The 23,306-nt window shown below is 40.7% G+C and overlaps 1 protein-coding gene and 1 long non-coding RNA gene across 27 annotated transcripts in view; both read right to left on the reverse strand.

Moving 5' to 3' along the window:
* The window catches only part of RBFOX1 (RNA binding fox-1 homolog 1), a 2,070,746-nt gene that overhangs the window by 1,091,873 nt on the left and 955,567 nt on the right, over nucleotides 1-23,306 (reverse strand). The window lies entirely within an intron of this gene.
* Nucleotides 10,529-21,131, reverse strand: LOC131501319 (uncharacterized). The gene is made up of 2 exons (XR_009256749.1): nucleotides 20,835-21,131; nucleotides 10,529-10,704 (listed from the first exon to the last, which is right to left on the reverse strand). It is a non-coding gene; the product is annotated as an uncharacterized LOC131501319 (long non-coding RNA).

Raw genomic sequence — 23,306 nt, forward strand, 5'->3', positions numbered from 1 at the left:
CTTCCCTCAGAGATTCCTCCCATAGACTTGGCACCAGGATAGTGGAGAGAAGGTAAGTCCAATCACCTTCCACCCAGCAGCCATCAGCTCAAATTCAGACATGTCTAAGTTTGTATTCTGGCTTTGTGAAGTTCCAAGAAATTTGGCAAGTTATTTAAATCCTCCAGAACACCCATTTCCTCACCTCTAAAATGGGTTTAATACCAACAAATTTAGATGGTTGCTGAGGGGATTAAATAACATATGTGAAAGTACCTAACACCGTCCTTGGGAAAGAGAAGGCGTTTAAAATGTTTGAAAAATAAAATTATGTCAAGATGCACTGAAGAAGATTATAACCACTGATGGTTTTGGAATTTTTTTAATTCCTTTTTTTTTTCCGGTAAGGATTAGCCACAAAGTTTAAAGGTTATACACATACTCACAAATATAAATAATTTTCAAGTTTTTGGTTGGTGTAACAATGAATCAACCCAAACTTCAGTCTAAATCAGGATATGACCATCTTTTTCCATAAAGGCTCAGAGAATCAATATTTTCTGTTCTGTGAGCCCTATGGTCTCTGTTGCAAGCTTGTGTACTCTGCCCTTTCAGCACAAAAGCATGGAAACAAATGAGCAAGGCTATGTTCCAATCTATGTCACTTAAAGACATATGTATTTCCTTAAGTGAGAAGGCTCTGGTCTGAGTGTGCATTAAAAACACAGGTGAGGATACTACCAATTTACTTTCCTTGTGGATTTTAGAAGCTGAGTCCTAGGAACCCAAGGACTGAGTTCAACTGCCAGACTCATTCAGGACAGAAATGAAAATAAAAGATGTCCAGTAAAGAATGAAATCAAATGCACTGCATTATCTTGACTCTTTCTGGCTCATCTACACTGTCAAAAGAAGAATAGTATCATTAGAGGCACAAGGTATAGAAAGTGTGCCTTTCATCTCCCTGTCAAATAAAACAAATAAGTAAACAACAACAAAACTCACTCTACCATTTTTTTATTTTTCCAAGTAAACTGCTCTGCCTCGTTCTGCAAACACAGAGTGTTAGACAACCACTCTGCCTGGGTAAAAAACCTCCTCATGTGGGAAATAAGAGGACAGAGATTGAACATAGTCATAAAAGGTAATTCCATGAGAGCAACACTTGCGAATGTGGCCAGGGCTTTCGGGTTTATAGAACATTTTACAAACATTCACTATTATATACTGTTCATGATAAGCAGGCTAGATCTGAGAGACTGATTACTATGCCCATTTTGCAAAAGAGCATATGGACTTTCCAAAGCTGGTAAGCACCTTGCCTGGGGGTAACAGAGGTAATAAATGATGGCTTAACAACCGACCCCAGAATCCTTCTCTTGGAAGCTCAGATCTCCTTCTGCCAAATACTATTACCTCTTTTTAATGCACTGCTATCCAGTCAACTTGGTTTAAACAAACATTGTGGGAAGGAGAAAAGGTGAAATGCATTCAGCGAAGTGATTAATGCTGTTGCTGAGTAATTAATGTTTTGAATATGATCTGTAATCCATATGGAAGGTGTAATCAAAGCACGAAAGAGGTGACCTGCCCACTCTAGGGTAAACCTTTGCAAAATACTAACTATGGCAATGATTTTCAGGCCAAATCTTCCTTGAGGAGCTATTTTCCTTACCTTGAAAGATTTTTTTTTTTTTGGTATTCAAATGTATAATTGCCCTTTCTTTAAATGTCAGCAATTCTGTAATCAGTCCACTACTAATATACATTAAATTGGATATGACTTTGATATTATAAAAATGCTACATTGATTCAAACCTTTTGCATGTATGCTTTTCTGCACTGGTGTGGCTATTTTCAAAAGATAAACCAATTGAAAGTGTTTGTGCTCTAGGCCTAATTAATAACAGAGGCAGTGCTGTTTAAAACTGTATCTTTTTATACAGCTTTCAAAGGCTATACCGGTTTACACTTTCACCATCAGTATATGAGGATTTGTGTTATCTCACAGTCTCACCAAAATCAGTTACTATCAATTTTGTTAACCTTTGCCAATTCAAGGTGTAAAAACATTACCACATTACTATTTTAATTTGTATTTCTCTGGAAAGAAACATTTAGGTACAGCCAACATTTAGGTAGCCATCAGAGCTACCGTTCCAACCTGGCGGAAAGAGAGGCCTTCACCCCAAGGGCCAAAATCTGATCAAAGGCCAGTGGCAGGGACAGTAGAACATGAAGCAATGACTCATTTAAAGGGCTGAATGAATTTGCAGAAGTAATACGGAAATTTGAGTCACAATGAATCAGCTGTACTGAACATCACTAGTATGGGATTATTAAGGGGCCACCCCATCCTTCCAGTAACAACATTTGATGTTTTCTTAGAGGCTCTCCTTCTCCCAGGGAGGATAAGCCGCCAGTTTGGACGGTTCCTGTAGAGTTGACCCTACCCCAGAGCTCAAGCAGGGCATGTGAGACAGACTAGCTACTGGGGAACTCACATTCCTCTGACAGTGGGGATTGTTTTAGTGATGTGCATGTGATTCAGGGTTTTATATTGAGGCTGTTCAGAGAATAAGATAAAACCTATGGCAGTGAGGAACCATCTTCCCATTTTACAATGGCAGAGTCAATCTAAACATGGTGGTAACAGAGTCTGGAGATTGGGAGATGAGACTCAGTCCTAGTAACATAGTTTCAGCTTCTGGACCTAGCAAACTTAGAGCCATTCCTGGAGTTTTCAGTTGTGAAGGTTAGTATTCTTCATTTTTGCTGAAACCAACTTGGGTGGGGTTTCTGACACTTATACCCAAAAGAAACCTCATGAGTACATCGATTCAAAAAGTTTCTGACCCTAAGTGTTACCAGCCCAGCACTTTAATGTCAGGAATTCTGGTCTTTCCTAGGTCATTTGACAGCTTCATGTCAAGGCTGAAGGGCATTCATGAGCAAAACTCCAAGACACAATAGGAAATAAGTGGTTGAAGGGAACATAAAGAGGGCAGAAATGATAATGTGTATGTGTGTGTTGGGGGGGGGTATACAAACAAGTTAGTGGAAATGGTGAAATACTGAATAAATGGTGTTGGGTCAGCTGAATAACCTTTTTAAGAGAAACAAAGCATGCTAAATTTCAAACTGCATTTTGAAAAAGTAAATTCAAGAGCACCTGGCTGGCTCAGTCAGGAAAGCATGCAACTCTTGACCTCAAGGTCGTGAATTCAAGCCTCACATTGGGGGGTAGAGATTACTTTTAAAAAAAAAGGTGATTTCAAGTAACTTGAAAAATCTAAAGAAAAAGCGTAAAAGTACAAATTATTATAAGAAAATATGAGGCTATTTTTATAAAAGTTGGATAGGGGAAGGATAGCTCCTTAATTCCATAATAGAAGTGATCACTGAAAAATTAAATTTTTACATGGAAAAAGACACTATAGATAGAGTCAAAAGGCAAATGATAGCATGTATTTATAGCAAGTGTAACTAAGGTAAACAGCTATAGCCTACAAAGAATTTCTAAAAATTAACAAGAGAAAGATAAACCAACTGAAAATGGATTATAAAGCAGTGACTCATACAATAGAAAAGACATTATGCATCACAGGTAGTTGGGAAAATGCAAATTAAAACAACATAGTATAGGCTACACTTATACTGAGTAATTTTTAAAAGATTGCTAATATATGATGTTGGCCAGTTAGTTTATAGTGTTGGGAAGATTGAAAACCGTTCCAATGTTTTTGGGTAAAAATCTAGTAATATTTGTTAAAACTAAAAATTTGCATAACTTTCACTAATTATTTCAGTTCTGGGAATATATCCAATAGAAAGAAAAAGTATCGGAACTTACAAAATGTTTATTGTTGCAAATGGTTATTTTATGAGGAGACAAAACAAACAAATCCCAAGTAGAAATGATCTAAGAGCTATCAATATGGATAGCTGAACAAATACAGATAGCTGTGCCCATATTATGGAACACTATACAGCTATTACGAAGGATCAGAATCAAAAGTTGTTGTTTTTAAGATTTATTTTATTTTGAGAAAGAGAGAGAGAGAACATGAGCTGGGAAGAGCAGGGGATAGAGAGAGAATCCCAAGCAGGCTCCATGCTCCACACTCAGTGGGGAGCCTGACACAGGGCTTGACCCATGACCTCAGGATCATGACCTGAGCTGCAATCACCATCTGGGCACTCAAACAAGTGAGCCACCCAGGCGCCCCTCAAAAGGCTTCTTTAAACTTTATTTACTTATTTAAGTAATCACTACACCCAAAGTGGGGCTCGAACTCACGACCCCAAGATCAAGAGTCCCAAGCTCCTCTGACTGAGCCAGCCAGGGCCTTGGAATCAAACATTGACATGTAAGGATAATGGCCATGCCATGTGAAAAGAGGCACGTCACTCAATAAAATGTAGAGAGTGAGCCCATCTTTAAAAGACACATTATTGGGGCGCCCGGGTGGCTCAGTTGGTTGGGCAGCCGACTTCGGCTCAGGTCATGATCTCACGTTCTGTGAGTTCGAGCCCTGCATCGGGCTCTGTGCTGACAGCTCAGAGCCTGGAACCTGTTTCAGATTCTGTGTCTCCCTCTCTCTGACCCTCCCCCGTTCATGCTCTGTCTCTCTCTGTCTCAAAAATAAATAAATGTTAAAAAAAAATTAAAAAATAAATAAATAAATAAATAAATAAATAAATAAATAAATAAATAACAGACACATTATTAGGGGCGACTGGGTGGCTCAGTTGGTTCAGTGGCCGACTTCGTCTAGGGTTATGATCTCGCAGTTTGGGAGTTTGAGCCCCGCATTAGGCTCTGTGCTGACAGCTCAGAGCCTGAAACCTGCTTTGGATTCTGTGTCTCCCTCACTCTCTGCCCCTCCCCTAGTTGTGCTCTATCTCTCTCTGTCTCTCAAAAATAAATACAAGTTTAAAAAAACTAAAAAAAAGACATATAATCAGCATGTATTTTGTATCAGCACAGAAGAGAGTACAAACACACACACACCAATGTGTAAGTGGAAATTCCATCCTTCCAGGGTGGCATTAGAGAGGTAGAGAGGGGGCTATCTATTCATTTTACTTTAGACAGTTCTGTGTTGCATTAATGGTTCCAAAAGCCAAGTATTCATTTTTTAAAAAGGATTTTTAAAAGGATAAAACTGTCTCTGAAACTTTCAATTAAAAATGTTTTTAAACATTAAAACAGAGAGGAAAGGTAGTTGGTCTTATAACCCTTCTGCCCAATTTTCATTTGTTCTCTGCCTCTAGGAAAATGCCTTGTGTGGAACATTAAATGTGCAAGTCTCTTGGCATTAATCCAGTCGGAGCTTGCCCCAGTGAAAGTTAATACGGGCTGCTTAACAAAGCATAATTAAATGCACCAAACAACTAAAATATCCATATAATTACCACAAAGCTGAAATAATTGCATACACCCTTGCACTGGGGTATGGTATTGCCCCTACAGAAGCACAAAGAGAGCTTGAATGGGACAGTCTTCCCAGCTCTTTGATTCAGCTAATATTACCTGATTAATCTGCAGATTGCCACTGGAAAAAATAATCTTCTGTTAAATACTGTTGTCAAAACAGAATCAAGTTATTAAATTCGCAGTGGAAGCAGTCATTCCATACTTTGAGAAAAAGAAAAAAAAACCCAAAATTCCAAATTATAATAAAATATTTCTCCCCTAGCTAGATGAGTCTTATGGGTAGATTATTTATTGAGATGTTTTTATTTTATTTTTAGACTATTTTATAGCACACTTTTAGGTTCATAGCAAAATTGAAAGGAGGTACAGAGATTTCACACATACTCCATATGCTAACATATGTATAGCCTTCCCCCATTATCCACATCCCCACCAGAGTGGAACATTTGCAATAATCAAGGAACCTATACTGACAAATCATTATCATCCAAAGTCCCTAATTTACATGAGTGCTCCGTCTTGGTGTAGTACATTCTATGGAGTTGAACAAATACATAATGACACATATCCATCATGATAGTATCACATAGACTAATTTCACTTCCCTAAAAATCCTCTGTACTCTACCTATTCATCCCTTCCTCCCTCCCTCTCCTCTAATCCCTGGCAACCACTGATGTTTCTAATGTCTCCACAGTTTTGCCTTTTCCTGAAGGTCATATAATCACAACCATAAAGTATACAGTCTTTTCAGATTGGCTTCCTTCACTTACAAATAGGCTCTTAAGTTTCTTGTGTGTCTTTTTTTGACTTGATAGCACATTTCATTTCATGCTGAATAATACTCCACTGTGTGGATGTACCACAGTTTATTAATCCATTCACCTACTGAAGCACATCTTGGCTCTTTCCAAGTTTTGGCAATTATGAATAAAGCTGCTGTCAACATCCACGTGCAGGTTTCTGTGTACACCTAAGTTTAACTTTTTTCAGAAAATACTAAGGGGAACAATTGATGGATCGTATGGAGTGTTGTAAGAAACCACCAAACTATCTTCTGAAGTAGCTGTGCCATTTTGTATTCCTACCAGCAAAGTTTCCTGTTGCTCCACATCCGTGGTAGCATTCGGGGTGGTCAGTGTCCTGGATTTTGGCCATTCTAGTGGTGTTAGTGGTATCTCATTTTTTCAATTTCCATTTCCAAATGTTGTTCATTTTGCAAAAACAAAACAAAACAAAAACACCAAACCTCAAAACAGACTCAAAGATCTCTGATGGGAACAAGGTCATACAAACTGTGGTAACCTATGTTATGGGCTGAATTGTGCCTCCTCTACCCCGACCCAAAATCATGGGTTAAAAGTCCTACACCTACTACATCCCTCATGTCATGTGATTTTCATACATTTCCCCCCCTTAATTCTTCTAATAAGTCACTGAATCTGGTAGGATGACCATCCTCATTTTATTTTTATTTATTTATTTAAAAAAATTTTTTTTAACGTTTATTTATTTTTGAGACAGAGAGAGAGTATGAACAGGGGAGGGGCAGAGAGAGAGGGAGACACAGAATCTGAAATGGGCTCCAGGCTCTGAGCTGTCAGCACAGAGCCCGATGCGGGGCTCGAACCCACGGACCGTGAGATCATGACCTGAGCTGAAGGGGGACGCTTAACCGACTGCGCCACCCAGGTGCCCCGACCATCCTCATTTTAAAGAGCCTGGGTGGCTCAGTCAGTTAAATGTCCAACTCTTGATTTTAGCTCAGGTCATGATCTCACTGTATGTGAGTTCGAGCTTCACGTTGGGCTATCCGCTGACAACACGGAGCCTGGTTGGGATTCTCTCTCTCCCCCTCTCTCTCTGCCCTTCCCCTGCACACTTTATCTTTCCCTCTCTGAACGAATGAATGAATGAATTAATTAATTAATTAATTAATGAACGAAGCTTTAAAGATGGAGAAAGTGAGTCTCAGAGGCATTAAGTATATATTTTCCAGGGTCAGGCCAATAATAAATAAGAAAGTCAAGCTGTGGACATAGTTCTGCAGATTCCAAATCCTTAACTAGCATGAATGTTTCCCTCTGTGTTACTGAGTAATGTCAACCAGCTTAAAAGCTCCACGTTCTAAATGACTTTCCAGAACTCAGAATAATACATAGTTTTTCTGTACTAAGAAACATGAAATACATAATTTCTAACAAAAATCCAATTGCATAAAACTTTGAGTTCCCTTGCTCAAACTTCCCCAGCAATGGATGTCAATAGTTCTATATCTTCATTTACAAACATGCCCCTAAGAAATTATATCAATTTTGAGAACCTAAACCTGTGTCTGTGTGTGCTCATGTGCACGGCCATGCACTCCATCCCTCAGAGGGCATTCTGGGCTTCATCTCACTTGGCCCCAGGGTCATCTATAAATTGCACTGCAGGGGAGAATATCATGCCCACTCTTTTTTTTTTTAAGGAACTGAATTTACAACTCCATTTGTAACACCTATCTGCACACAACAATTGGCGACTTACACTCTGGTCATTAAAGCAGATCAAACGATGAAGGACAGCAAATCACTGGGGTCCACATTATCATTCATCCTAGCAGATATCAGCACCTACTCCTGTGTCTCAAATGAGACAATAATTTCCAGGATTTCGACTATGCACATAAAATGGGTCCTTAATTGGGATGCCTTCAAATACCCCCAGCAATTTAATGAGTCCTGGGGCACTGCTGGAACTGTGATAAGAACGAGCACTCAGATGATTAAAGTTACAGTTGAGATGTCTGGAAAAGCAGTCAGTAATTCACAGTGTATCACTGAAGACACGTTTCTCTCCATTTCAAACCAAAACAATGGCATGGGTACTTTCAGAAATTCAAGGTCACCTGAAAATAATGCAAGACCCCAGAGATGAGTCCTGGGTTCTCATCTTTTTTTCAGTATGAGTTCCCCTTGAGTTAATCACTCAGTGCCATGGTTTACGGCACCAAGGTACCCTACAGTATCGTAAGACAGGCTGTGTCATTTTCTCCTTGATACTCCTACTTTTTAATGAGTGCTTGGACTTCTTTCTCCTCTGGGAAACCTCTTGATGTCAATGTTGGGATCCAAAGAGATCTTGGGTCCTCTTCACTTCTCACTCCAAACTCTACCTTGATAACTCCTTCTATTCTAGTGACTTAAAAACCATATATACTCCAAATCTTCCAAATATGGCACTAATCCCCCTCATTTGAGTGTCAGGTTCATACAGTCAACTGCCTACCAAACATCTGACTTTACCCAAGTGCCTTCCTAACATCTTAAATATCATACCTACAGCTTAATTTGCCTTCTTCTCCCTTAGGCACAATATTTGCTCCTACTCCTACTTCTGCTGTCTCATTAAATGTTACCTGCACCCATGTAGAACCTTCCAAAATGAAAGGTGAGAGCCACAATTAATCCACAAGGTACGTTGACTGTCCCGCCTCATATCTCATAGATCCACCCTGTTCTCTTCACTCCCATGGCCATTATTCTCACCCAAAGCTTCCTTCATTTCTCACCTGCAACAGCCCCTAACTGATGTTCCTCTCCTGTCTCCTTCCACTGCAATCCATTCTCCACACTGCAGGGAGAGTTATCTTTCTAAATGGAAAATTTGATCCACTTCAATGGTTCCCAATTGTCCTTAGAGTAAAAGCTAAACTCCTTAACTTGCCTTAACAGAGCCCTAAGTTATCTGGTCCTTACTTATCTCTAGGTTCATTGACTGTGGCTTTCCCCCATCATCATCAATAAACTCAAATAGGTGTGCACACACACACACATACACACACAATGATCCACTTTCTGTTCCAAGAATACATAATTCCCTTTACCTCCAAGCCTTTACCTCTAAGCCATTTCCTCTACTTGTAAGAACCTGGTCTTAATCATATTTATATCTTCCTCCCTACTCCTTGGCGTCGATCAAAATCCCAAAGCCTTAAGATTCTTAATAAATTTAAGTAAATGAAATCTTATGATTTCTTCGTATAACTTTTTACCCTCCATCATCTTCTTTCTTACCATTATTCTCCCCCACTTCCATTGTTAGGCTCACATGATTTATTTTGTTTTAATAATCTCATAGTTTACTGAATCGGTGCCTTTATCATAAGCCTTTTTAGAACTAAAGATGGAATAAAGGCAATCATAAAATTAAAACAAATACAGCTATTAGCAAACACAGGTACCATCCACCTACATATTTGTGCTTTCTGAAATGCTGAAGACCGTTAACACGTGATGAAAAAGTCATCATATATTTATGGCAATATGAGTTGCCCGTCTATCCGATAAGCCTGGGACAGGAAGGCCTTTCAGTAATATTGATCTAGGAGAATAAAAGGAGCGTGTCATTGTTTTATGGTAATAGTTTACAACAGCTTCACAGTGATTAATAATTGCATTCATAGAACTCCTGCCCTCTAAGAGATAGGTCCTGTTTACATTTCGCCTGTCACTCACCAGGAGGCTGAGAGTCTTGCTGAAGGTCAAGGCTGGGCGTAAACCTTGTCTGTGCAGCCTTTCCTATCACCGCTAAGCAGGAATGATACCTCCCTCCCATGTTTCATCTTTTCACTGCTCCTATCCTGGCATTATGCCACAGTTAGATTTAAGACCCTGGGTCTCTGACAGACTTAAGAATCTGTAAGAATAAGAACTTCATTCCCCTAGAAAAGTACATGGTATACAAGGAGGGAGAGTGTGAGAGAGCAGAAAAAAAGGGACAAAGGGACAAGTGGGGAACAACAAAGGGAAAGAGGGAGAGCAAGAGAAGAACAGAGAGAAGCAAGACCTATTCACTATTGAGACACACACACACACACACATACACACACACTTTCCCAAATTGACAGTATTAACAGCTCCAGGGCAGAATAACGCAACATTTGGGTGAAATTATGGCTTCAAGAAGCATATTCTCAGCATTCTTAGATAATTCAGACACTTGTTTACGTTTTTATTATCTCTCTTTTCCACTAGACCAGCACTGCCCTAAAGAACTTTCTGCAGTGATTGATGGAAATGTCCTATCTATCTATATAGTCCAATAGGAGCACCTCTAGCCACATGAGACTAGTAAGCACTTGAAATGTGGCACTGAATTTTTAATTTAAATTCATTTAAATTCATTTACGTGTAAATGTAAATAGCCACCTGAGGCTCATGGCAGCCATATTTGTCAGCATGGGTGGAGATTATACTCTCTGGACAGGTAGGGGCTTTGTCCATTTTGTGCCCCAGAGATGTCTGTGGAATGAAAGAGGAGGAAATAAGATTTAAATGAATAACAATTTAATCAACTGAGGTGTTTCCCCATTAAGCAATATTGAACATTACTACCTAAGCTATAATAATCATGGAGAGTAGTAACTAACATTTAATGAGCACCTTCTATGTGCCAAGCCCTGCGCTAAGAGCTCTACAATCATCATCTCATATCCACTCAGTAACCTTGTGGGATGGATGTAATTATTTTTCTCATTTCACAGATGTGGCAACTAAACACAAAGAGGCTCATAACTAGCCCAAGATCACATAGCTAGCAAGACAGAACAGTAGGATTCACATTCAAACAATCGTCCTGCGGAGGCCAAACTGTTAACCCCCTATAGCCAAGATTTGCTTCTGGCATCATTTGATCCCTGGGGGATGCTTCCCAGAGGGTCTTCTCTGCTCTCCAAGCACCGTTGCCTACAGAAGATGGCACTGGAGGCACGGAATGATGGCAGGCAGAGGCCTGTGGGACACAGCTCTGTCACCATCTGCACATGCCCTGTCTTCGGTGCTGTGTGGGCTGAGAGACAGAGGGGAGGTGTCTAACCCAGTGGGCTGAACAGGGAAGGTTTCCAAGGCAGGTGATACCAGTGAGCTGAATCTTGGAAGGTGACCAAGAAGTATCTAGTTTATAGGGTCAGGAAATCCTTCCAGGTGAAGGTGGTCACACCAGCCAGAAGGTACAGTGCCCTGCTTGGCAGCACACCAAGATGCCAAGAGGTAGACACATAAACGAATGGTCTTTGGCCAGGGTGAGTGAGACTGTCTCCTTGTGTCTCCACAGTCTCACTGATAATAGTACCTAACTGTAAAAAAAAAAAAAAATCAGAAGCATGCCACAGAGTTAATCAGAACACACCTAATGCTCCATTTGTCAGCTACCTTTATTTCTAATGTTGATAATCCCCACAATCATTAATTATTATTATTTCACATCCACAGAAAGCTTTGTGTAAGATCTATTCTTAGGCCACGCCATACATAGTCATTTGCTTCAAAACAAAAGAAAGAAAAGAAAAAGATAACAATATGCACAGTTTGAGCAAAACTAGCAAGTATCTGTGTTAGTTGAAGGAGCACCATGTTGAATCTGAAGAGGTGGGCTTGAGGAAAGAAGGGCAGGAATGGGGTGGTTGAGATTCTCCAGGGTGGGGGATCCTGGGAGGAGGACGGAAAATACTCTGTCTGCTTATAACAGCTCCCACCAAGTCTTGCTGACTTAAACTAAGCCTATGTTTCTCATTGACACTCTCTGCCTAGATATTTGAGTTTGTGGCCCCTGTTGTTTAAGGGATATAAAGAATAAGACCAGATCAATATTTCAGGGGTTACATTTATTTCTGATCTATTTATTACTCATTCCCCTGCCACCTTGGGTCCAGGAAGGATTAAATCGGCTCATCCTGACAAACACAATACAACAAAATAAAATAGGTGTATTTATCTTGTTAATAGGGGATAAAATGGAAGAAGTGAAAGTGGGGGCAGGAAACATACTGATGCCAGGAATTCCATTAATATGAACACACAAGACCCTCTCTGTTCACTATGTGAGAGCCAAAAAAGTTTTGTCTGGATTTTCCTACTAATCAACACAGAGGGGAATCTTATCATTAATTTACACAATACCTATATTACGAAGATGAACCAATGATTCAATTTTATCATAATTATTCAAACAAGAAGCAGAAGGAAATTTTGCTGTGTAACAAATATGACAGCCACTATCACCTGAGAACTCAGGCTACACCTGATTGCATCGTTGTGTGTAAGGAGAGCCTCACAATACACGATGCAGGCACTCACTAACATATCCCTCGTATCATGGATGAGAAAATGTGCTTACCAGAGTCAAGAGAAATGCTGTAGTTAAGAAGCAGAGTTGGGGTTTGGACCCAGGGCAGTGTGATAACATGGTGGCATTTGCATTTTTAGCCCCTGTGCTTTCTGTTACTTGAAATATAAGTACCCAGGACACATCCTCACAGTGGCACAGAGGACATTTCTATTTCTTGCCACATCCTTGGACATGGGGTCCTTGTATTACCCCAAACTACAATCTAATAAAAGGAGTTCTAGGAAGGAACTAATGCAATCCAATGCACGCACCAAATCTCTGCTGACCTAGCACCCTTAGCGCTCACTTTTCCAATAGCTGGAGGAATGGATAGAAAACATAGCTTTCTCAAAATCCTCCTGAAATACTGCTTCTCATACTCACCTTCTTTCTGATTCAGGGGGCAGTGAGGCCAAGCCACCTTCATCATTAGCAAGAACCTGATAGGAACCACATTATGTGGCTAATTAAGTATGGGTTCCCATGTACTCTTCCTTTCCTGTATGCTTGAATTTCAATCATGTAGAATCACTCTTAAACGACACTAGAATTCTGTATTAGAAATTTAACCCACTGTTAATGCTGGACACCGAAAGATGGGAGGACTTTTCCTCTTCATGCTACTCATCCATGGACCAGCACACATCATAAGGCTCTGTGTGCAGTCAAAGGGGGAATAAATCCTCTGATTCAGCTAACGGAAAGGAGGAAGCTGTTTACAAGAAAATAAAACCACTCTGCTCTTAGCCACCGTCAACAGAAAACAAATGTTACCTAGAGCCTTTAACAACACCTAACCATATGCCCGCCCTCCAAAGAAGCTCACAACCTGGAATGTTCTACCCCAAAACAAAACCACTGCAAGTCCTGAAAAAATAATTGTTACATTTCAGGCCTTTGAAGTGTCAAACGCTCCACAGAAGGCAATAGGGGCAGACATGAGAAATGAACATGGTTTCTTTATGAATGGCTTGATGACAGAATAATTTAATTCTGAGACTTTAATGTACAACCATCTAGTGAAGCTATTGTATTTTATACGCTGCATTTTACCTCTGCAAAAGCTTTTTTTTCCTCTCTTATGACATTCATGCAGGGTTGTAAGGATGCTTTACCCTTCTGATTCCAGGCCTGCACAACGTACAGTATACTTGCAATGACAGAAATATAGGACTTTACATCTTTCTATCCTAACAATGCCTCCCTACCTTCTCTTTCATTGTGGTTTCATATAAAACCATCCACACATCTGCTGAAATTAGTTTATGGAAATGTATGTCTTTTTTTCCGCTCTCATTAAATCTTTATCAAATTTAAAATGACTGTAAATGGCTGCTTTCTCTGCACTCAAAATTAAATATGTTACATAGAGCCAGTACAAAAATAGAGGCTACAAATGTACTTTGCATTTGGGAAACAGGTAATACGATGAAAAGGCTGAAGGCACACACACGCACACATGCACACACACACACACATGCACACACACACACTGCAGAATGCATCCGATGTGAGCATATATGCTTAATTTTTTTTTTAATGATAGCCCAAATAACAGCACTGTGAGTACACAGCAAAGCCTCTCAACGGGGGTGATTTTTGTCCGCCAGGTGACATCTGGTTTTCACAAGTAAAGGGAGGGCTACTGGTTAGAAAATCCAGGAGCTGTGCAACATTTTCCAATGCACAGGAATGTATCCACCCAAACAACATCATCAGGCCTAAGATGTCAAAAGTGCCACGGTTGAGAAACCCTGATCAGATGTACCTTATAAAAAAATTATTCAGAGAAAGTGTATTGAGTTAGGGAAATAACTTTGCAACCAGAATACAATACTCCTCCAATGACGGTGCTTAAATTGGGAGAGGGACTGGGGCAGGAGTTGGGGTGGGGGACACCTAGTATTGTCGGTAATATCTTGTTATGGTAAGAGAGATGACCAATTAACTCACAGGAGGGTGACAAAAATGTGTAAAGCCATCCTCCTGAATGAGCCCTATCACTTGGGTTCCCTCTGTGATCGGATGGCTGCCTTTTCTCCTTCCTGAAATTAAAAAGAACGGATGTTCTCTTCACCGTCATCTTTCAGAATGATGAATAAAAGGTTTAATTTACTGACTGCTAAAAATAAAAGCCTTCCCATAACTCTTAAGAGTCATTTGGTATAGCATAAAGGCTGGTTTAGAAATCTGGATTATGAATTCTAATTTTCACGCTCGGTATTAGCAAACTTTAGGTGTACATAAATTATGTGATTTGTCCATGCATGTAGAGATGTACAATACACATGCACATTCGTGGGGCTACACACAGAATTAGCACATGGTCCAAAAAATGGGCGCTTTTTCCCTGATAGACAACCACAGCCAAGGATTCTGGCGACTGCTGCCTGCACATTAAAATGATTGAAAGTCAATACTAGGTTCCAGAATGTGCTGTCAGTCCATTCAACGCCTACCAAATTTTTATAACATATAATTCATATAACTCCCATTTCTGCATAGTCCAATTAACTTCAAACAGGTATATAATTGTTGGTCTTGAGGGATCTGTTAGGCCATTATTACTAAATTATCCACTAGATAGCAAGATGACATTTCCAAATCCATTTCACTGATTGCCACAGGTTCCAAACCAGGCCTTTCTGGCAGACTATATAACTCTACTGTACAAGAAATCTGTTAGACAATCTGTCACATAAACACAGATAGGAAATGTACATAATGTAATGCTTGAAGGAAAAAAAGTCCAATAGACCATGAACTTTTAATGAATGAATTTTAACAGTTTGCAATCTGGTGCACAGTTTTCAAAGTTTTCCTGTTGAAAAGGAATGTGATTCGCGTTTTATGTTTTCCTAGACTTGATTTAATTAAAATGACAAAGAGTGAAAATACATTTTTCACTCCTGGAAAAAGAAAATCACAGGAAAAAAACAAACCCTTACTTATTAGTATTCTAGGCAGGGGCTGTGTGCCTCCCAGTTTGGCAATGGTTTGGGAAATCGGGACACTTTTAGCTCTCATTAAACTCTCTTCCAGCATGTGCTGTTTCAAAGTAGCACAGGTAAAGTAATCATGATTCCATCATGATGCCTGTCTGTTTACTTTTCCTTCAGCCCTTACCACATTCCAGACTTTAAGTATAGTTAGGATATTATATATAGTAAGTATAAGTAGCTTTGTACAGTAAACATAACTAGCAAGAATAAGTGATGCTAAAAAGCAGACATTCTTATCCCTCTTTTACATATCAGGCCAACTAAGTCTCCCTAACCTTAAGTAATTGGCCATCATTCCCTCCCAGCTCTACCCCCACAGTGTGCCTCACTCACCACTGGAACAGAGAAGGCATTAATACATAGCTGCCAAGTAAAGAAAGTATTCCAAAATGCTCCTAGGTTACTAGTGTGCCTCTCCCATAAGAAAATTTTTTTTTTTTTTAGTTTTTAAAATGTATCATCTTATAAAAACAATACAGTTTAAGCCAAATTCCCCGACTCTTTGAAATTATTCATCTGGGAATCTTTAAACTTTTGACAAATAGTCCAGAAACCACAAATATTTTTTAAGCATTACTATGGGTAAGATGCTGTATTCGCTAATAAGGATGATGAATCAAATGAGCCTTACCTTCAAAGAGCTCAGAAGCTGATTTGATAGGCTGGCAGGATATTTCCAATGCTCTGGGCTTTCCTGGCCCCCACCAGAATGCTTTGTCCATCTCAGTCTACACATACTCTCATGTGGTACTGACTATGATAATGGGTTAAATCACATCCAGCCTGTTGATGTCAATGCTACAGCCCCAGCCCAGAGAGAGTTTTTCCCTGATGTATAAACACAATAAACACAATGGTTAACCAGATAGCTCTGGGTGATATCCCATAAGCCCCTGAATGATTACCCAGAAAATCCCACACCAAATTCATCATTTCTGATGGCTCATATTTCTTGTTCTCACTTTCTCTGTTGATGCACCTCCAGCCACCCCATCACCTGAAGGTGGAACTCTGCAGGTCATTCCAAACCACTCTTCTTGCCCCTCACTCTCAGCAGCCTTGGCCATGAATGTCTCCCACATATGTCTACTGGAATCTTATCAGCCTGAAGTGTGTACCTTGGCTTCCTGACTTCTCCCCTGGCTTCAATCTCCCTCAGATCCATTTTCCCCTCAGCCTCCAGAGAAACAGGTGGAAAATGATAATCCAGTTATCCTTTCTTCTGCTTCATGTGAGGGGCGCCTGGGTGGCTCAGTCAGTTGAGCGGCCGACTTCAGCTCAGGTCATGATCTCACGGTCTGTGAGTTTGAGCCCCGCATCGGGCTCTGTGCTGACACCTCAGAGCCTGGAGCCTGCTTAGGACTCTCTGTCTCTCTCTCTCTCTCTCTCTCTCTCTCTCTCTCTCTGCCCCTCCCTCGAGCAAGCTCTGTCTCTGTCTCAGAAATAAACATTAACATTTTTTTTAAATAAATTTTAAAAAAACTTCATGCGAGTCCCCATTCCCACAAATGGCAAAGCCCCGGCTCATCAGATCATATGGGAACTGTCATTTTTTAGTATTCTGCTGGCTCTAACCCTGCATTTTACCCTTTAATAAAATTAAGGTAGTTTTTGTCCCTTCCCTGGCACTCCTCACATCCTTCATTTGCTCTGCACCACAGACCTATCTTTTTTCCTCTTTGACATTTTCCTCTTATTGTGCCTTCTGCCTGGGACATTGCTTTCCGAGCCCTTGAGTGCCTGCAACACACCATGCATTGTGTCTAGTACTGGGGGAAGCATGTTGAATAAAGAAGATGTCATCCTTGCTTTGTGGAGTTTACAATGTGCCTGGGGAAAGTGAAAAACCAAGTAAAGAAACGCACATTTGAGTTTAATTGTGGTCCACACTAAGATGAGAGACTGAGAGAGCAGAATACCTTCTTCACTTCACATGATACCTTGTGAGTATCTCTGCTACCAAGGACCAATACATTATACACAATCTGTTTACGTATATGTTTCTACCACTACACCAGGAGTTTCTTAAGTGTCAACACTGTTCAAATAATCACTTTTGGTTCTAGCCAGATACATGGGCATTCAATAGCATTAACTGGATGGATGGATGGATAGATGGATGGATGGATGGATGGATGGATGGATGGATGGATGACTGGATAGGTAGATGGATTGTTGGATGGATGGATGACAGATGACACAAATTAGAGAATGAATTAATAAATGAAGGAACATTTTCCCCTATCACTTCAGCTTTACAAATCACTGATTAAAATTGTGTCCTTGGTAACAAGTGCATCTTAGAGGCTCTCATCTACAAGCTTGTGAGGACGTCCTTTACCTGTGGGAGAGAAGTTACTGAGCACACTGGGCATTTTCAAGCATTGTTAAGGCTCCCGCTTACATCCTTGAGAGATTTTCAGAAAGGTCCTTGTGCACTAGAGAGTTTCTGGGGATAAATGCTTCACAAGGAAAAAGCAAAACAATGCAAAACCTCCTAAACAAGGCATACTTGACTAGGATGGGGGTGGGGAGGATGGAAAGATTAGCAGCAGAAGGAACCTTTTCATAAAAGAAGGAACATTTTTGTTTATTTCAGTTTTTCTCTCATTGTTGTAGTAGAAAGAAGTGGGGAGATGAGAAGGTAGGATGGGGGGATTTTGCAGGAGGAAAGGAAGAAAAGGAGGCCTTCACACTTCTTCTGAGTTGGACAGGGTTTGGCATAACATGAATACAACTTTCCTTGCTGTGGATAGAAGAACCAACAACGGCTTGCCCATATCTATGTGAAGACCACGTGACAAAATTCTGGGGAAATCCAGGGACTGAAAACTGGTTGACAGGTTCCTTTCTAATGAAATGTTAAAGCACTATTTTCCTGTCCTGCAGAATTGCCAGGCTCTTGTTCCAAATACTGATGTTTGGAACCCATTTCAGAATCAGAAGCTCTGAGGGTGGGACTCAGGAATGTGTCTTTTTATTGGATTCCAATGTTTGAGAACCCCTCTGTTAAAAAATGCCCTCCCAGCCATGTCTACCTAATGAAGCAGGGTGGGTATGTGAAAACACCTCATGGAAACAAAGCTTGAATTGTTGGGAACTTCAAAGACAAAAGGAGACTCATTTTTCAATAACTTCTGCATATCAAAAAAAAAAAAAAAGGATTCACTAAGAGGGTTTCTAGGGGGAAAACAGAAGAGTATTCATTTCTAACTATAAATACGAATATTCAATCACTCTCCTTTAAATGCTACCTCTTAAAGCACTAAAGTGCCACACAGGAAAACTTCTGAGAGGCTACCACTAAAGTCAACCCTTATCCCCTGCTCTCCCACCCAGATGTTTCACGGTAGGACAGCATTAACTGTTTCTATCACTTGGCAGTTTGTGAGAGCAGTTTGGTAGATAATTAGCCTTAAGGAACCAAAGAACTTGTAGACCAAGCCTGTGAATTGCTTGGCCAATTTTTGAAAGTTGTTCTGCAAACATGTGAAATTGTCAGCAGATAGGATCTTTCTAGGAATTAACCCTATTGACAGAGAGTCACCCTACTGGTAATATATGATCCACACCTGCCCACCAGTGGCTGAATCAAGAGTATGTATCAAGACTCCCTTCCCTAGTCTTGGAGCGAGACAGAGCTTTGAGTCCATCTTTCTCCAGGGGTCAAAGCTATGAAATGTAAAACTGGGGCTGCATTCTTGCTATGTAAGACAGGCAGTCAGAAATGAAAGAAAATGAAGCTGACAAGCACAGAATTGGAGAGAGAGAGTCCAGCACAGGACTGTAAGGAAGCGGCATACACAGGAGACAACCAGCTCCCTCAGGACTTCTGAGTCCTATTTATTTCCCACTTACGCTCTCTCTTCCCCTTCTTCCTTCAGAATCCTGGCTCACTCGAAAGACATGTCATCAGACTTTATTAAACCTATCCCACCTTATGGCTACCATCCACTCAACCCCAGTCATCCCCCCTCACTGACATGGCTGCCACCCACTCAACCCCAGTCATCCCCCCTCAGTGACAGCAGTTGGCTTAGTGCCTCTGAGCCACCACGACTGGTCACCATCCAACATTCTGGCCTCCCATGTCTTTCCCATCATTAATTCTAATTAATATCCTCTACTCTGCCTCAGTCACATACTGAATGGACCTACCCGTGACCTTCTTACCACCTCTGAAACCTAAGGATCTCAGGTTCTGAGTGTTACTTTCTATCTTTCTAGGTCATTCATTCTGCTCATTACCACACTTGTCCAATCTTGTTGATGTCTCCAGACCCTTGATCCTACCACTAATTTTACGTATCTTCTCTTTCCAAATTTCTCAGCCTGAATGCCAAAGGCCAAGGCATAAACTACTCCCTGGCACATGCCCTCCAGCCCCTTACCTCTCCCGTATTCTTCCAGACAAACCTCAAATACAGGTCAGCCCAACTTTCCTGCAGACATGAGACATGTACTCTCCATATTCCCTCACATCCCAGGATTCTCCTCTCCCTCCTCTCCTCTCCAATATCCTACTTCATGCTGTGGACTAACTGCTTCTGCATGCTCATCAACATGCATGTATTTGAACATGGCCACCTGAGTCCCAAGTTTATACAATGTTTTAGTTCAACACTTTCTGAGTATTGTTCTTATCTCTCCATTGAAATTTTTGAGAGGGAATCAGATTGACCTGGTGGTCTGGGCGACATGTGAGCTGCACTTGGATCAGATGATGTTCACCTTGGTCCATTCAGACATGTATGCAAAACAGAAGGCAGGAGCTTGGGAAGTGGTAGCTCTGGGGGAAAGGGAGACTGGGGAAGCACCCCCAAAGAACATGACTACACGTCTATGAAATATTGTGGGCTGGAGCTGCTTGTGGGTTGCTTAGCAACTGAAAGTAGTTCTGAGACACACTCAGGAGAATAGTGGTTTGGGGAAACAATTTGTGAAAGAATCAGGGAGGGTATACTGCCTTGAGCTCCAGTCAACACCTCCCCCTCACCAAATTACAAGTTGGATAACCTGGCCAGCCAAATATGCAAAGGGCAGGGGCTGGAGGCAGGCAGTGGATGGTTCTCATTCTTCCACAATCCCATCACTTGCCTGGACATTTCTTCAGGGCCTAAGCAGAGGCACAGCCCAAGGTAAGAGCCACAGTGATTTCTGCCGAACTCACAGCATGTTAATCACGCCTGTCAGACTCCCAGGGAAGGAGAGGTTGGCTGTCCTGACAATCTACATTAACGTGGGTGGATGGTGTTTGATTATACCTTCATGACGGCGGTTTTCATTTGCATCTTTCATCGGAGACTGAAGGATGTGCTATCTGCCCTGACCATCCTGTAGTCTCATCCTCCTTCCTAGTACGTGGCTGACCTCAATGAGAACACAGCCTTCAGACTGCAAGAGGCATTGGCGGGCTCAGGTAGGACCTAGCTGCCCTTGAACACATGGGTTTTTATAACACAGCTTTCCTATAAAAATGGGCAGGATTAATTTTCATCTGGGGTCAGTTTCCAGGATACCTCTCAAACCTACAAAAGCTCAGAATGTTCTAAGAGTGCAGAATTTGAAGTCACAATCAGCAAAAAAAAAAAAAAAAAAAATTAAAAATTAAAAAAAGAAAGAAAGAAAAAATGCCCTTCACCAATAGTCATCCACTGGCCACATCATCAGTTGCGAAACTTAGTAAATATTTACAAATGACCAACCCAGAGCCATGCACAGTGCTAAGAACTGCAGATACAGTGGGGAGTGTAACATGATGCCTGGGGTCCTTGATGGTACAATCCATGCCTCTGTCGTCATTGAGTTGCTTACACCTAAGCTAAAGCTCTTGTATAGTGCTCAGTAAATCTCTACTGAATGCCTAAACATCTACTTCTTGATTTTGACCTCCTCGTATGTGACCAAATAACACCAACCTCAACTCAGAGGATTTTAAGAAGTTAGAGCAGGAGAAGGGACTGTAAGAAACTTGATACACTGGGTAAGTCCTAAGGTTAATTAAAAACAGTGAAAGCAATTCACTCCTAAGGATCCCAGGCTACTATGAAACCTGGATAGTCTAAAGAACTAACTTACAGAACTTCACATGGCATTCTGGCCATATTCCTGAAGCTGAGAAGCAGTAGCCTGTGGAGAAAGGCATGGAAACCATATTGCCTGGGTATGAATCCCAAATTTCACCACTTATTAGCTGAGCAGCTTGAACAGGTAAAAGTCACCCTTTACGAGCCTCACACTCCTCATCTTTAAAAGGGGAACAAACATATATCTCAAACAGGTTTGTCTAAGGATCAAACTAAGATAATGCCTGTGAAGCATTTAGCACAGTGTGTGGCATTTATTAAATTCTAGCTATTAGATAACTAGCAGTTAGTAGATTGTGAGTCTTTTTTTATTTCCTTCCAACTTGGGTTTATCAAAGACATTGATGGGAATTCAGAAGTGGCACGGTTTTTGATGAGACATCAGTATAAACAGAAGCTCTCTTAACCCAGGCACTCCCCCAGAGTTAACAGCAGAGAAACTGGGCCCAGTCACAGTTTCCTGACTCAAGAGTCCAGATCAGGAGGCTGGAAGCTTCCCTGTCCTGTCTGAAGAGTCTCACTCACATACCATCTACAGAAACGGCTGGTCTGTGGCTCCAAAAGAAGGACAATTCCTGGCAATCCTAATAAATGGGGCTGAAATGGCATCAGTGAGTTATGAAGCATTTCTAGTTGTCAAATTTGGTGCTGAGGACACTGATCAAGCACAACTTACAACTAAACAAAAACCAAAACCAGAGAGCAACTTGGGCTTGGAAGATGCAAACAAAATGAGTTAAGCACAAACAGGTTTTCTGTGCTTAGTTTCACACAGACACTCATAGAAAATAAAATTCACTTAGCTTAAATTAATAAAAGTAAATAAAGTCAATGCAGGTCAGTAGTGAATTATTGGAGCATGAAAGAGAAGATGCTTTGGGTGACCATTCGTGTTACAAGAGTGAAAACAGTCTGTTCACTGATGTGGCTGGGGTGATGTATCTGCTCCCAAAATAGTGTCTGTGTAAAAGATGAGAGGAAACGATAGCCTATTAATTTGGTTTTTAAGTCCAGATGAAGAACCTTGAAAATAGCCAAAGAGCCAAAAATACTGAGTAACTCCACATTCAGAGGGACTGTTTCTTCTCTCTATATATAGCAACTCAAAAATAGACATTTCTGTTTCTGGGCTTGCGGGACTAAAGCAGGATCATGCCCACAACTAGAGAGAAAATGTGTAATAAATCCCCCCCCTCCGTTGTCAGTTTGTTTAAATGCCACGACCTCTGTACACTCCCTACACAAATGTGACTCTTCCCATAGCCTGACTGTTCAGAATGAATGTACTGTTTTGTGTCTATTTTCGTTCATTCAACAAATATTCATTGAGTTCCCACTATAATGCAGTTGCTCAATGTGGCTTGGGGGATATGAGTTACCAACTCTCTCCTCAAGTAGCTTACAGTCTAACAGAAGTAATGACAGAAAGAAATTATTAATTGATTGCAATTACGGCAATAGGTAAAGGGATGACCATTGTTTCCCTAAAAGAAAACAATATTCAAACTTGAACCTATTTGGTGAATAAACTAGGTTTTTAAAACCTAGTTTTAAAAAAGTAGATGAAAAACATGCAGGATACTGGCAAAATTGTTTAGAGTGTTTTTTAAAAACAATTTTAATGTTTCTTTTTGAGAGAGAGTCAGAGTG

The sequence above is a fragment of the Neofelis nebulosa genome, chromosome 18, assembly GCF_028018385.1.
Source record: "Neofelis nebulosa isolate mNeoNeb1 chromosome 18, mNeoNeb1.pri, whole genome shotgun sequence".
NCBI classification, from domain to species: Eukaryota; Metazoa; Chordata; class Mammalia; order Carnivora; family Felidae; genus Neofelis; species Neofelis nebulosa.